At 43.3% G+C, this 16,528-nt stretch overlaps 1 protein-coding gene across 1 annotated transcript in view; it reads left to right on the top strand.

The window, feature by feature from the left end:
• The window catches only part of LOC309574630 (transcriptional enhancer factor TEF-1-like), a gene marked incomplete at its 3' end in the record, with an annotated part of 113,951 nt that overhangs the window by 36,713 nt on the left and 60,710 nt on the right, over nucleotides 1–16,528 (top strand). The window lies entirely within an intron of this gene.

Below are 16,528 nucleotides of genomic sequence, written 5' to 3'. Positions count from 1 at the left end.
CTGCTGGAATATCTGAAAAATCATTTGAAGACAGGAATAGAAGATTGAAGGACAACTTGAGGATTTAGTCAAAATTTGCCATAAATTTCCTGTGGTAAAGTCTCAAGCCATCCTCAAATCTTTTGCTTTCTGCATCAGTCGTCTAATCCTGATGCTGCCTGGGAGGAGAGACCTATAATTCAAATTATTATTCTGTCTTCCAAGGGTATAAACATTTTTTTTCCACCTCTGCATAATATCTCAGAAGTAGTGTAATCTGGACATGCAGCAGTCTCCTCCTCAAATTTCTTCTTTAGCTGATCCATGGTGGTTTCTCTGAGGGAGAATCATCAGGATCCTCAAAAGACATTCAGCGTTTCTGCAGTCCCTGTACATCATTCTTGTAGCCTGGCTGGGACAAAAGTCTTCTATCAAGGATTTTGCTTATTAGGAAGGAGAAGTCTGAAATATGAAGTATTTTTCCCTGAGTTGTCTTCTTTTTTTTCCATCACATTTTATGTGGCTGTGGCATAAAGAAGGTTGCAGAATCTCCATAAGACACAGGGTATGTTTGACAAGACCAAATCCGAGAAGATTAATTGTCCAATTCTAAGTAAATTTTTTAATTTTTTGCGGTAGCAAAATGGTTTTCTCACCCTTTTGTGCTGTGAAATGTATCCTGAATTTGTACTATTACTCCAGAACAATAGCTGGACTCCCTGTTTAGGCTCCACAAGAAGAAGCCTGGGTATGAGAGCCAGCCCTCCACACATATGGCAGGCTGAGCCCAGGGAGCTGCTGGAGGGCTCAGTGTGTGTGAGCACCGAGCTGCCCTCTGCCTGCATCTGCACTCTGCAGAGCTGGGACTTCTGGGGAGACCTGCCCATCTTCCTGTGTGAACTTTGTCTATTTGAGAATAGAGAATAACCCAAAAGAGTTTGGTTCTTGTGGTATATTTAGCTGGCATAGCCGTGTCGTAGCTTCTCAGGAAAGAGATCTCCTCTGGAAATGTGTGGCTGAGAGTGCTCTCATTGCATGGGGAAGGGTCACAGGAGCCTTAGGTGTCTCAGCTATGGAAGGCGGACAAAGGTAGCCTGGGGAGGCCTTGGAAGTGAGGGAGCCATAAAGAACTTTGCCCCTGTTCTATGAGTTGTTTGTGAATTTACTAATGAGAACAAAATGATTTTTAAGCCCAGGACTCTTAGCTGATGCAGTCATCCCCACAGTGTGGTGCAATAAATAACCTTTCTTCTACATGGATGTGGCTGGTAATCAGTAGCTTGCTAGGTACTGCTGGCTTCCCAAAACAGCTGCATGCCCCCGTGGGAATCTGAACTTTACACACCCGTTTTCTGCCAGACCTGGGAAGCGGTGCTGTGATTCTGTACCTCATAGCAGCAAACTCAGTTCTCGTCCTGAGTGTGGGGCCATGAGTCCCCTGTGGCACTGGCTGGCTTCCGTGGAACGTGTGGTGCTCGGCACCTCCTGCGCTTGAGGGTCGGCTGTTCATGAACGAGGTTCTGCACAAGAGGTCCTCCCAGGGTGTCCTGCCAGGGCCCTGGGAAGGGCTCAGCAAGCTGCCAATCCTACAGCACAGGCTGCAGAGTCCTTGTAAAGCAATGGGAAGTGCAGCAGATAAAGTCTCAGCATGACATTAATCTCTTAGATCCAAAGCACAGCTGGTGGGTCTCCGGTGCTCTGCAGTACTGAGGTATGGCCTCTGAGAGGGCTGAAGGCAAAAACATCCTGCCCAGGACATCCCAGTGAGGGGAGAGCTGTGTTTGCCACCCAGGGCACAAGGCTCAGCTGTGGTCTAAGAGATCCAGGGCTCCTTGCTCACTTGAACCCACTCCTGACGCTCCAGCCTCAGGGCCCAGTACAGTGTTATCCTATTCCCTAATGCTTGGGCTGTCCATGGGAGCTGTTCCCCCATGCACTGTTAGCTCAGCTCAGTCCCCAGTGCTTTCCTACAGATGAGGGGTCCTCAGATGTTGGTGTGTGGCTCATACCAAGCCCCACAGAGCCTGGTGCCTGGTATGGGTCTGCTACCACAGCAAGGGTGGGCGCAGGGTTTCAAGATGCGTAAAACACATAAGGCTGCAGCTTCCTGGTGAATTACCAGTATGGTCCTCAGGTGGACAGAATTTATCAGTTACAACCTCAAAATCCTGTTTTTGTGGAGATCTTAATGGTAATGTGTGACTTTAATGATTTCACAGATGATTAATATGAAGTTACCTAGGCAGCTTATTTAAGGTGGACTTAGGAGTGACACCTAAAATGTGAGAAAGTGCAAAATGCCATCAGATGTATGTCCTGGACTTACACATTAAGTCCTTTGGTGAACAGATGTGGATTTAAATACATGCTTTCCTGTTTGCTTCCTGCAAAATCTCTGTACAGGTGGTCATTTGTAAAGCCCCAAATCTCCTGGGACCTGGTTATCTGTCCTGGAAGTAACCACTGTCACACAGTGTGTTAGACTGACCAGGATACGCCTGCAGCCTGGGCTGTGGCCCATGATTGAATATGTAATTGCTCCTATCTGGTTAGAAATTGTTACCTGAGTTAAGTTTCCTAATGAAAAGCAGAACAGCTCACAATGTTTACCCTCCATCTGCTGTCATTTATAATTAGGCTGTAAACTCCTCAGAGCAAGAACTTGCTGCCCTTCTGTGCACCTACAGTGCCAAACACGCCGGGGTCTTGATATTAGTTGAGCTGCCATTAATAATAAATAGAGAGTAAAAGGAGAATGTGTAAATGCATTCAGACGTGTAGTGAGGCTTTTAAGTATAATTGTTATCGCTGCAAATCTCTGCGTGGTTGGCAGCTGGGCTGCCCTGCAAGTGCAGCGTCCCTGTAATTGAGGTCTGCACACTCTGCTGCTCCCTCAGAGCCTGTCCCTGGCAGGCAGTGTCCCAGTGTCCCTACCAAGGACCCAGGGCTGGGATATTCAGGAATAAAGACAAGCCAGAGGCTTTCCTTCAGCTCCCTTTCTGAGAGACTTAAGGATGCCCAAGCTCATGACGTCAGGGTGGCTCAAGGTTAAGTAACTTCTCAGTAATTCGTCCATAAACACAGGGCTACAGTTTCGTCCTGGGCTCTGCCCCTTTGAATCCCTGTGTAACACTAGAAAGGGAAGCTCTCTGCTGGATGGGGCACAGCACCCAGCTCTCCTTCACATCTGTGCTGCTCTGGGGAGGGGAAGGAGCTGAGGGCAGGCTCCCTCAGTTTTCATCAGTATTTTACCCATTAATTTCATTTTGCTGGTCCTCAGTGTGTCCTTGTTCTCTGCTTCAATCTGGTTTTCATTATTTATTTGGATTGGTTTGCCTTTTGGATAATGTTTGTGCTACTAAGGTTTTCTGGTGCCAGTTTTGAAAGCAGCAACACTGATTTTGAGAGTGGAATATTTGGAGCTTTATTTATGTAACTCAAGCAATTGCTGCTTGTGGTGGTTAGTGCTGTAAATCCCAGAGGTGGGTAAATTTCATGAAGGTAAGAGTTCCTGGTGTGCTGTAGTGACTACTGACTCTGATGGTGGAATCTAAGCTGAGAATTTTTAAGTTTTTCTAGATTTGAACCTCCATCCTTCAGGTTGTTCTGCCCACCCTCTGGTAAATTGTTCCCCTTCAATACTGGACATTGTATTCTTGCTCTGAGAGTTCTTTAATTTCACATTCCCATAAAATTTGTGTTTTAGTTTGTATCAGCTGCAGGAAGAGGGGGGAAAGTATGGAGTGAGAGCAAGAATCATTTGGTAGGCACAGCTGTGAAACAGAAATATATCAAAGTGGCAGAGAGGTGAGCTAGAGGGGGAAGAAAATTGAAGAGTTTGTTACTGTAAATCCACATGGTTAGGAAATCCATTGCAGCTGCAGTGTCAGAAAATTTGAATTACATTCCATTTTAAGAGGAAAAGTGTATTAATAAAATAGTGTGCAATACATCTTTCATGCACAGCAGAAATAAACCCACTTTTGAGCTCTGACTACAAATGTATTCATTGTAAAAGTAACACTCTTGTTGATCTAAAATCTCATGTACTTATCTTCTGTCATATCTATCTGTGGTGCAGTGACATTGAGCCAGGAAATGCTGTTCAAAAAATAATTCACATGTGAAAAATAAGTCCTTGGCTCTAAGTCATAATGTTTCTCTACCAAGAGCCAAGCTTGCTTCTACTGTAATGTTCATCAGCATTTTTTTAATGCTTTCAAATAAAATTTTAAAAATGTCATTTGAGGAAACCAACAGCTATTCTGAGGAAGAAAGCCAAAATACTTTCTTTTCTCTGGGTCATTTGCTGGCTCATTCCCTTTCTGGGTCATTCTTTTTTGCCTGGGTCACTCTCTCCTTCTTATTTGTATTCACTAATATTAATAATATCAAAAATAGTTAAGCAAAATAGATTTGCCTAGGATTCCCAGGGATTTAACTAGCAGTAAGGTTTGAGGGTACTGGATCACAACCTGCCTGAGCTGCTCAGTGAAGAGGATGTGATGAATGGTAAAGCACGGGAAGGGTTAAAGAACCATAAGCAAATCAATGGCTAAGCAGGAGAAGAACCAAGGACACTGCAACGCTTTTCTTGAAGTGTTAGATTCACTAGAAACAAAATAATTCAGGACTGATAGTCAGATCTGCCATTCTGACATTTGCTTATGCTGCAAGTCCAGAAATTGTTCTAGCTCAAAGAGAGGTCTGCCCTGCAAGGGCTGAAAAGCCTGCAGCCTGAAATGTAAAAACAAAAAAAGTGCAGGGTTTTAATGGTGTTTTGTGGTGGTGAATTAAATAGTGAAATTTGAAGTCTCAGCTGTCAACATGAAGCCACCCTTAGCCTCTAATTCAAAACACACTGGAGAAGCCATGCTACAGGTGCTCAGTTTTCACTACAATAAAAGCATCCATTGACTTAAAGGAGCACTTGTGCATGGACTTCATGAAAAACAGAGGTAATTCTGAAGAGCTAATGTGATTTAACATAATTTAAATGTATAAATAATTGAGTCTGTTTGTCTTTTTCTGAGCTTGACTAAGTATTTTGAACAGAACTGTGTGCATGCAAGAGCGTTAACTGTTGTTCCTAAACAGATTTTGATAGTGCGTAACCTTCAGATACTAAGTGATAGAGGCATTGTATTTATACCAGAAATTTCAACTATTGGCTAGTTTAGCACGGTATTTTTGACCACTGTGGGGAGAGACACTTTCCTTGTGTCATTTGAAAACGTTATTGGCATTTTGTTGTATATTCTCCTTCCCCTGGGGAATCTGAAGAATTTAATATATTTTCATATCACCACGAAACTATCTCGTTGGAGAGGCTCCTCTCTGCAAGGGTTTCTGCTGGGGCTCACTTCCCGCCCTGTGAGCAGGGACAGATGTTAGTGCCAGGCGGGAGTGAGCAGAGAGCAGTGAAAACCCCCAGCACAGACCTCCCCGTGGGGCTGGATGAGTCCAACACTCCCTTTCCAAGACACAGCTCCAGCTGGGGAGCAGCAGGAGGGTGACTCAGTAGGGGAAGATGGCCAGGGTCTGCTGAGCTTGGGCAGATCCAGGGCAGGTGATGGTCTCCACATCACACCTTTATGGGACAGCTCCTGAGGGGCGCCTGGGGCTGCAGCCAGAGCTGGAAACCCGGAGCAAGGTCTTGGACAGGGCAGCTGTTCTTGAGGCAGGTGATGATTGCCCATGAAAATGTGCATGGTGAGCACAGGGGAGGAAGGGGTGCTGTGGCAGAAATGAGTGTGCTGGGAAATCATTATTTTTGTTAAATTCAAGATTTTTAAAGTCCGGGAGAATAATCAGGATTAGTTCCTAGGCTTGTGTTGTTTGTTTGGGTTTTTAGATGTTTTATTTTCTGCTGCCTGAACCCAGCCATCTCTTCTTTAGCTCTGCCAGTGTCCAGTGAATTCACAATTCTAATGGTCGCCAGCAAAGTTATTTTTGTGGAAGATTGACACCCCCTGAAGCAGGATTAAACTACAGTGAACAAGGAGTTGAAATAGATTGGAAATATAAGTCAGAGCTTAAGACAGAAATTGCTTCCTCAACAGGCAATAACTACAAGAGAAGTGCAGAATAACTATATTATTCTGTGTATAAGAAATGCATAACTATTATATTGAGTTTTGAAAATGCTACAGCCAGTCATTGCAGGTTTTACTTATGTTCAATTATGGCAATTAAAGATTGCCACAGTTTGGGATTGTTTCAGGATCTCAGCAGGAAAGTGTTTTCTACTACTCCCTTGCAGAAGATGCAAGTCCTGCTGCATAAAAGCATCCTCAACTCTCAGAGGAATCTTATATGAGATGCAAGAAATAAATTTTCCATTATGGGCACAGTGCAAGCTATAGATCTGTCACTATCTCTATGAAACAGTCCTATGGATGTCAGTGGAGCCAATGCCAATGCATTCACCACCTGTGGGAGGACAGGTGTTGGGGGCAAGAGTGAGATGGAAGAAAGAAGTTGCAGTGTTGAAGTGCTGTATTAGTAATGCTCATTTCCTCACATAGAAGGCTTCCTTTGTAATAGACAGATGAACAGCTCAGACTTAAAATTTAATTTGGCGGGTAATTTGCCCATAACACTACTGCTAGCAGTTGGAAGACAAAATGAGTTAAAATATTTTTATTTGACAGCTACTGCACTTGCAAACAAAATGGTTGCTTTGATTTTTCTGTACACACAAAAACCCAAGGTGGGGTTTCCAGTGCTGGCGTGTGATGAAGACTGTAGACATGTTGTGAGTAGTTGACGTGGACCCCAAGTCCTAGCTGACCTCACATGCTGGTTTCTGAAATCTCTTTTTTGGGTATTTTTGTCTTGCAGTTGTGTGTCCTATCACCAGAAAACCATGGCCTTTCCCAAAATGAGCCTCCCAGTGTTATCACTCCTCTGTTTCCAGGCTCCTCCAGGGCTGATAGGAGCAGCCAAAACAATTGCTAACGGAGATGTGAGGAGCTTCATTAAACTTGGAGTGATTATTCATATGTATAAAATGGCTTTGTTGTCAGAATCAGAGCCCGGGGCTGTAGCTCAAGTAGTAACACCAAAGCAGAATAAAATTATTTTTTCCTGGTTTGGCTGATACAAAACCAGCACATTCAGGTGAGCATGAGACAACCTCTGTAGCAGCTTTAGAGGGATAGAGCGCACAGAGACTGTTTGGTAGAGCTTCTAAACTTGCAAAATGAATTTCAGTGGCAATTTAGCTCTTCCAGCAAATGTTTGAGAAAGTCTGTGTGTGTGTGTGTGTGTTTGCACTTACACAAAGGAGTGTTTGTGTAACATCTGCAAAGCAGAGAACAAGTGGGCTTGAGGGATGAAAGGTGCCAGCACTGGATTCCAGGGGTGGCTTTGGCCAATTGGATGTTGCAGTTTGTCCAAAATTTGCTTTTCTCCTGCTTCGTAAAAGAAGGGACCTTCTTCAGCTTGGAATAGGGAAAGGGTTAATCATGTGGCTGTTTCTTGTTTAAACAAATGCACCTGAGTAAATGAATGAACCTTTTACTTTGCTGTGCCTTTTTTGTACCTGTTTAACAGAATACTTAAATCATTATATAAAATGTTTTTTTATATAGGCGAAAGTTTTATGTTACGTGTGAACAGTCAGATGGTGGACCACCCTTCAAATAGCATTGGTTTTCCCTTTCCTCACTGAACTTATATAAAGCTGTTCAAGCAGGTGGCTTTCTGTCCCTTTCTCCACCTCACTAAGACCTGTTAGAGTGAACACTCATGTTTTTGCAGCCATTGTGGAAAAAAACCTTTCATCCTGAAAACAAGCTATTATTAAAAAAAAAAAAAAAAAAGAAAAAGAAAAAAATCTAGTGCTGGAGTACAAAACCACTTAGTCATATGCCAGAAATAGAATAAGAGAGCTATGAATGTGAAGAATTCCATCTGGTTTTGCAAATGTCTGTGTGACATGGGAACTCCAATAAAACTAGGGAGGCTCAGGGAGTCGGGGGGGAAAAATTGGGTTTCAGAGCTACATCTAGACAGAACGACTTGCTGCCAAGTCCATCATTTGTGTGAGCCATGGATCATATGTGGTCCCAACAGGAAGCTCATAACACACCAGAGATCAAGGATGTACCTCATTCTGGTATTTATAACACTTGGTAGGTGGTATTAATGGTTCCAGTTTGGCTTTTGGGGTACAAAATGAAAATAATTGCTCAGCAATGCTGTGGGAAGGCAGTGACAGCAAACTACAAAGAAGTTTACCCATCTATTTACCCATGTGAAAGCCACTGACTGCATTTGCATCACTCACATACTCCCAGGTAGATGGGACAGATGGGAAAAGCACCAGTAGATGCAGAAGATGGACAGCTCCGAGGGTACTGAGTGTGTTTGTGCCTGGATCCAGGTCTGGATCCCAAAGCTGTGTGTACGGAGAGGCAGGGAGAGGTGAACAGCACTGGAGCTCAAGGAGGGCCAGTGACTCTTTTCTTTGAGCTTTTATGCTGTAACTGGTAATTTGTGGAGTCACTGGGAAGGCACAGAGCCTCTGTGCACACTGAATCCCTGCCTCAGCCTCCATGGGGTAAGCATTCAAGGAATAGACAGCTATTGCACGTGAGCAAGAACTGCACCTATTTTTCTGTCCCATTTCCCAGTCTTATACGTCAAAAAACCTTATTGTCCTGGCAGTTACACACACTAGTTTTCACTTTCTGTTTACGTGTGTTGGCAGCAGGATGGATTAGGGTGACCTGCCAAACACATGCTCCACGAACATGCCCCAAGCAAAGCAGTGGCTGCAGACCTTGTCCTGAGGGACCTTCTGTGACCTCTACCTACAGGTCCTGGGCTGGGAAGTGTTTCTTACAGACCATTTCTCAGTGCCAAAGAACAGTCCTTGGGCAAGCCCACGCCGTTTCGCTTGCTCTGGGAGCAGAGCCCCCTGCCCCAAATGGACAGACCCACCTCAATCACGGACCATTCTTCTCAAAGCTGCATAACTGTTGAATGAGTGAAATATCAGTAATCCCCACTGTACAGGCTAGCAGCTTTTGCCATGGAGATGTCCCAGCTGGCACGCAGCTGGGCTGAGCACACCACGGCGTTGCACTGGCAATGGGTGTTGCTGCTCTGGAGCTGTCCCCGTTGGGTGGCAGGAGGTGCCTGGTCAGTGCCTCCTGCACAGCACAGCAGCTGGGTTATTGCAGGGAGAATGGCTTCTCCTTCTGAGAGCCGGTAAATATTTTATCCTTTCCTTTGCTTCGTGTTGGCAATTAGCAAAAGCAAGCCAGACATGGTGCTGCTCACTGTTCTTCATTCCACTGAGTGCCAAGTCATATTTAGAATAATCTTTGTTGGTTGCCACCACAGTGCAGTGTTGGAGCTGGGTTAAATCCCAGGAACACCCTTATAATTGAAACCAGCTGGGTGTAAATGAGCACTAGCACCTAGGATGAGTGTGGCTGCTTTGGTATCACATGGGGAAGGAATTGTATCTGGAGCAGCTGTGACTGTAATGAGACAGGGATTCACCAGGGGTATGTTGAGATTCACCTACCCGGTGATAACTTGGTAATCAGTGCAGACCATGGACCATGAGTGATGTGCAGCACTTTGGCATGCTGGATTGCTGGTCACTAGCCTGATAACACACGGTTTGAAGCTGGAGCTGCCTGCAGAAGGCATCCTGGTGAGCCAGCACAAAGCCTCCTGAGCTGTGAATATGGTGTAGGCACAGTCAGAATCCAGTCGTTTCCCCACTGAGAAGGAGAACCATTTTATTAATTGTATGAAATTAAAACTAATGGACAAGAAAACTGGGTTGGAGCTAATGACTCAACATCATTATGACAATAATTGTATCTATCAACAAAAGCAGCCTTTGGAAAAGTAAATAAATGAAGCTCTCAGAGTGGTACCAAATAGACTTTTCACTTGCATAAAGAGTGCAGAGATGAAAGCTGTTTCCAAAGGGAAGAATTCCCATGTATTAGCATCAACCCACTCTTTGCTGAGTAATCTGTTTCTATAAGCAAAAAAAAAAAAAGAGCAATTCAAGGAGAATGCATTGTTTCTCTTTATAAATACTTCATGTAATACTAATTTCACATTTAGGCCTATATGCTGCCTACTCTTGCTGATCTCAGTCACCCTTTGTTCAGGAAGTTTCCTTACAGTTTGTGAAAATACATATGTAAATCTTCTCAGATGAGCAGGCTGCCAAGTTCTGTTGGAAGAAAACCATCAATTTACTGATGTTAAGTTACATGGTTTGGGTATTTTACACTCTGGCATGGCACTGCTTTCCTAGTACTTTTGTGAGTACCCTGAGTGTGGTAGTTGAGGGGAAGGAAGTGCATCCAAATTCACTGCATAATGCACTCACCTCAGGAAGAAACATCATGTGCTTTTCACAGGTGCTCTGTGGCTGTAGTTGGACTGATCATGTTATTCCTGCACAGATCCCAAAGACAAATCAGAAATAGGTAGTTAGCAGTTAATAAATAGCTTGAATCCCAAGCAAGAAATGGTAAATTCAGTCTTAGGATAATAAAGCTAGTTTATATGAATGATAGGAAGTACATGGAAGCACCACTGCATACAACTATTTGATCACCAAAAAAGCACAGCATCAGAATTTCTTCCTGAAGTGTTCTCACAGTCAAAGAAAACCTCTTTTTTTTCATCTCAGTGGCAAATGCGAATGGCTGAATTAGTCTGACTGAGGTTTAAAGGAATTCTTTATCCTAGAAATGGGCTGCTTCTCTCTCCTGTGCTCTTTCTTCTTAGAGGGAATAATTGCTGATAAGTAGAACGTGTAACAAAAATACAGTATAAAGTAATTTTAATCTAATGATTTCACCATTGGATGTTCTGTAAATTATTTACTTTTTTATTCTTCGTACTGTGCCATATCCATTCCTCATAAAAAAAATTATATGTAAAGTGGCTTGAATAAATATAGTGTTTTCCTGAAAGTAATGCCATTTGAACACCTCAGAGAATCAGAAAAATCCATACACAGTTACACATCACAGCTACAAAATCCACTATGAATTTGTTTGTAAATAAAGAAGTAATTTCTTTGCATGCTTGACTTGCATAAACACTGCAAAGATACTTTCACTGGCAAAGTAGAAGGATAAAATCCTAGAGAAATTCAAGCTTCCCACCAATTCCATATTTACTTTAATCAGTGCAGAAAGAGCTTGAGAAAGCTGGGTGTGATAGGGAGGATCAGCAGGTGTCTGGTAGAGTCGGGTGTCTGGGGATGAGGCAGCCTCATTTCCCAAAACTCCCATGGACAGCACCAGAAGGAGATGGATCCTTCTGCTCCCCAGCTTGGTGGTTTGGTGTTCCTTCCCATCCTGGCTGCTTTGATAAGGTGGCTGTAGCCCACAGTGTTCCTGCAGCAGTGTCCAGCAGCTGTGCAGGGCAGAGGAGCTCCACAGGCATCCGCAGGAGGAAGCCTGGTTGTGCCTGGATTTCTGCCCTGCAGCTGACAAGGCTGTCTGGTCACTGGGACATCTGGGAAGTCTCTCAGGCAGCTGGATTCCCCCATGCCTAGCCAAGGACGTGCTCCCACTGCAGGCTTCCTTCTGTTGGGGCTTTTTGCTGCCCAGTCTCATGGCATCATCTAGGTCATGGCTCTAGCCCACACAGTGCTGAGCTCGTTCCTGAGAAATGCTTGTGTCACCCGCTTGGAACAATCTCTGTTCCCCAGCAGTTCCCCAGCACCCCTGGAGGCTGAGCACTTCTGTTGGTGGGGTCAGAACGATCCCCCAAATGCCCAACCTATGGTTTTCTTGCTGCAACTCAAGTACTTTGCTTCATATCTTATCCCTGGTAGAAATTGCCAAGAGCTGCTTCTCTGCTTTGCTCTTACCTTTTCCTTATTTGAAAGTGGTTATCTTTTCACATCAGTCTTCTCTAAATTTAAACAAACCCAATTCCTTTCCTCGTAGGTCATGTTTTCTAGATCTGATAAGTTTCTTCCTCTGGATTCTCTCCAGAGCTTTGGCGCTCCAGCTGTGGATTTGCACTGCTGAACAAAGCAGAAGGAAAATCCCATGGGCCTGCAACTTTTCAAACCTTCAGAGAAAATCTGCCATCTGCAAATTTAGAATTAGTTGGTTTGCGCTCATCTGCTCATTACCATCTTGATGTTTATAAAAAGCTTGTTGGATTCCTCATGCCATTGTTTTTAAATAACTGAGGCTAAGATGAGGTTGTTCATGAACTAAAAATATAATGTATTCTTAAAAGTGTTATTTACCCCTTCAACACTCAAACTCTCTTCCTCAAGAATTAAGATTTTTTTCTGAAAGACATGTTTTAGAAATATTGATCTGGCTGTAAGAATGATTTGGTAGCACTCTGCAGCTGTTCATAGCAAGAAGATCAGTGTGGGTAACAACACTGGTGCTCAGTCTCAGAAATACCTGCACTTGATCCCCTTCGAGCAGACACAGTTTAGAAGACTTGGGAGACATAACAGTTTTTTCCCTCAGACAGCTCTCAGAACCAAGGCATGTTTTCAGTCATTCTTGTTTTCCTGCACCAATATCTGCAGAGCATTAATCCTTTTCTAGGGGTTATTTGATAGCACAGAGAAGGCACCATTTGGCACCTGTACACTGACATTCAAGAAAGTAAATTAATTAAACAAAAGAGAAAATGGTTTAACTTTTGGAAGACATTGTAAAATAAGATCCAGCTCTAATGACTTTTGAAAGGCAGCATTTCTGTGTTAGTTCATTGTGCAAATATTGAAGGCTATGAAACATACCAAGGCCGTAAATCTGCACTTGTCCTACGCTGCTGTGAGGAGCCATTGATCTCAGTTGTTGGTCTGTGAGCAGCAGCTTTCTGGGCAAGTCCAGGTTTGCATTGCTCATAAAGTGAAAGGCACAGGAGAATGTTTTGTCTAAGCAAAGAAACCATTCCCTTAATAAGAAGTTGCTGGCTATCATTTGGTTTTAGCTAAACGCATTGGTTTGATCGGCTCTGACAACAGCTAGCCTTGTTTCTCTGAGATTTTAAAGTAATTTTTCAAGTTACTGTAGTGAGTGAACATAATGACAGTAAGTCATATCTTGTAGCTCACTGAGCTGTCTTGAATGGCCTGGCTATAAAACATGTTTATAAAACCCTCTGTTGCCCCTAATGGTTTCTCTGTTCCTAAGTGTGACATTGTGATGTTTGACGGGAGGGACATACCTCCATCATGCAGAGAAAAAGTGTCTTAATAACTGCATGAGGAAAACAGATATATTTAGAACTGACTTAACTGCAGAGAGTAGAAAGCAACTGCAAGACAGATGCATTTGGTTTGTAGCTAAAAGAGTTTTATGCACAGGGGAAGCTGTCTTGAAGTGTGTAAGGCTGGTGTTAAAAGGAAAACTCTGAAGAGAGACCTCCTAAACTGCAGCAGTGTGCTTTAAGCTGTCTTAGAATGTACAAAAAGGTGAGCCAAAATCTTTTGAGTTTGGGGTTTTTTTGTTGCTCTATTTTTTTGGTGGGCTTTGGGCCTTTTTTTTTTTTTTTTGGTTTGTTGGTTTTCTAGATAGTGTTGATGTGTTTTAGTTTTGTTAACAGAAAGTGCAAGTAGGAAATTGGTTCTCTGAAAGTTAACATGATAAAGAGCACATACAGAACTCTTCAACTCGATCTGTCCTGTGTACAATCTCTGACTTTGGGCAGGGGAGGAGGGGCTAATTGCCCCCAGGAGCTTAGCTCTTCGTCTGCTGAAAGGTGGCATTGCAAGATTTGGAGTTTGCTAATATAAAGAAGGCCCGCTTTTTAAAGTTTTTTCTAAATCTAAATCAGATTGTAAATGCACATTTTTTCACATGAGATTTATAGCTCATTAGAAATGTGCAACAGAGCTCATCTGTTGATAGCTTGTATTATTTTTGATAATCGTGTTGAACTCCAGAATAACAGGTCTGAAATTTTTCATCACAGTTGAGTCCTTAGAATTCAAGCTAAGGAGGAGGTGGAATTGGGTTTTGATACTTAGAGCTGAGCTGGAAATGATTAACTGAGTTAGCTCATTTTTTTCCTGAAATAAGAGGGAGCCATTTAGCAGTTGTAATACAAGGTTTATTCCTCCTTGGCCCTCTGGCTTGATCTGCAGTGTCAGCATTCACCAAAATGGAAATAACCTTTAATATGAGAGGTTTTCTTCCAGCAGGCTGCTCCACGCCCCTGTTGTACAGATGTTCTGCAAAAAACACTTGGTTATCTTACACTTTAGAGGCTGGAATAGTAGCTATGAGTGCCTCAAGATGATATGCAAGTAGGTAAAAAGGAATGGGAAGGCAGATAGCACATTAGTGAAAATTCACCAGTAAACACAATGCAAGATATAACATGACTATCAAGTAACATTAATTACTTTAGAGCCTCACTGTGTTCCTTGTGCATTTTAATTATTATTTCAGCATAATGTAATAACAAGGGCTGGTTTATAGGATGATAATAGGACTTGAGGCTATGACTGTGGCAGATTTTGTAAGCAGAGGGTGGTTGAGCTGAGCAGAAGCTGCCCATGGCTGTGCTGTGCATTGCAAGCCGTTGGGCCTGGGCTCAGGGAGGGGAAGGATTTCCTCCCATAGGCACCTTTGGAAAACAGAGCCAGTGATGCATCCCACTCTGTGCTGTCTTCTGAAATACTCGTCGTGGTTCGATCATGTGAGGCCAATAAACCCTCCAGCAGCCATTTTCCCCTGCACTATTGCAATAAAACTGACCCCTCCCCCTAATTATCCCCATCAACATTCAATTACCTCTCATTTACCAAAAATTCTCCCTCTCTGTGAAGGCTTAAATGGACATGAATGTTTTTGTCAGTAGTTTCCCAGTATTGCTGTGATTATGCTTTGGCTAAATCTTGCATACAAGATTTAACTCTTCAAGAGGTTGAATCAACCCTTCAACCTTCCGAGGGTTCTGACGGATGGGGTTTCAGTATTTTATCAAGGTTTGCATCTCCCTTTGTGCGATGACAACTTAAAAAATTTTGTGCGTTGTGGATTTCCCGGACAATGAGTGGTGCATTTGGCCAGAGTTCTCACCCGCTCACATGTGTGTGGTTCCCTGCAAATCCATCTGCTCCCTCATTATCAGTTATTAAAAGGCGTTTGAGACAGTGATTAGCCTGCCTATTATGGCTGGGGAGGCACTAACATTTTCGTAAGCTGTGCTGAAATGTTCAAAGCAATGCAAAGTCAAGAAATGCCTCTCTGTAGAAACAGACAGGCAAACAAGGAAAACCAAGTTCATGGGAGCCTATTTCACATGTACTGATCCCTTTGAGCTCCTGCTAGAGCCTGGAGAAGTGGAAATACCCTGTACTTTGGGTGTCAAACGGGTAATGTTGGTCTGTGAGACTGAGAGCCTGCTCCCAGTTTCCCCAGCTGCAGCTCTGGTTTTTTTCAAGACACCGTGGCCTCCGAGGGACCGGACTGTCAGGTTTTGGTTATCTCTAGCGGTTGGTTGGCTGGGGAGCTCGGGTGAGGGCTGCTGTAAATATTTCCTCTTTCGGGGAGCTCTCCAGACCAAAGGTGTTTTGTCAGAGGTGTCATGGCCTTCCACGTACACCCTCCCCTTCTTTCTCCGTGGGGTGAATGCTGTTCTGCTGCTTTTCACCTGTTGTTTTGCCACGTCCTGAGACCCCAGTGAGAGGCGTATCAGCAGGAGGATGGAGGTGTGCGCAAGGGGAAGCCCCTCTCTTCTGCCCCAGCAGAATAAAAATGTTATAGTTTAGAGGTTTTGAGTGTTTATCCAGGAAACTGGATTTTAACTGTGTTTGCAGCGCATGCATGCATGTTTGAACACTCCTATCCACTTAGATCAGTCAGAGTCACCAAACCTCTTCTTTTTTCAAAATAAAACTGCATTATGCCTAGACATGTTGAGCCAAATCTGTTCCTGGTGTTATTTCACTGACTTCCCAAAGAATTACAGCAGAGGTGAACGTGGTCTGGTATAGCAGCTTTTTTGCCTGGAGCAAGTCTTTATAGCAGAGTTGTATTTCTCTCAAAAATATAAAAGGAACACTGACAGATCTGCAGCTCTGCTAGTGTGAGCAGGTGCAGCTATATTAAATTATTTCTTATTAAATTGATTCAGCAACTTGAAGCTTGTAATTTTTGTTCTGCTCTGGTTCTGTGACAGAGACCTTTTAAGTCAGGCAAAGCATGTATGTTCTCTTGTAATTCCTTGCTCTGGTATTATCATTTTAAAGATTTCTTTTTGTATGTAGCTTGGATTCTGATTGTATTATTTATTTGGGTAAGATCTGAAAATTACAGCCTTTTCCAGTTAATTACATTGAGCTGTGGCATCACTGGTATAATTCCATTAAATCCACTGACATCCGGATGAATGTGAACAATAGTTTTTGCTTTTGTTTTTAGGTTCAAATGGTTTTAGGCTCTGGTGGTCACTGTGGCATCAATTGGTGTGCTGCCCTTCCAGCCAGTGGAAGTACACTGATTTCCCCCTGCCAGAGGATCTGGCTTGTTATTTTAAGGGTGCCAGTCTTCAGCCAGATGAAATG

Source organism: Coloeus monedula, assembly GCF_965178545.1.
Source record: "Coloeus monedula genome assembly, chromosome: 6".
NCBI classification, from domain to species: domain Eukaryota; kingdom Metazoa; phylum Chordata; class Aves; order Passeriformes; family Corvidae; genus Coloeus; species Coloeus monedula.
Note: the sequence above shows the minus strand (reverse complement) of the source record. Positions and strands in the feature narration are given on the sequence as shown.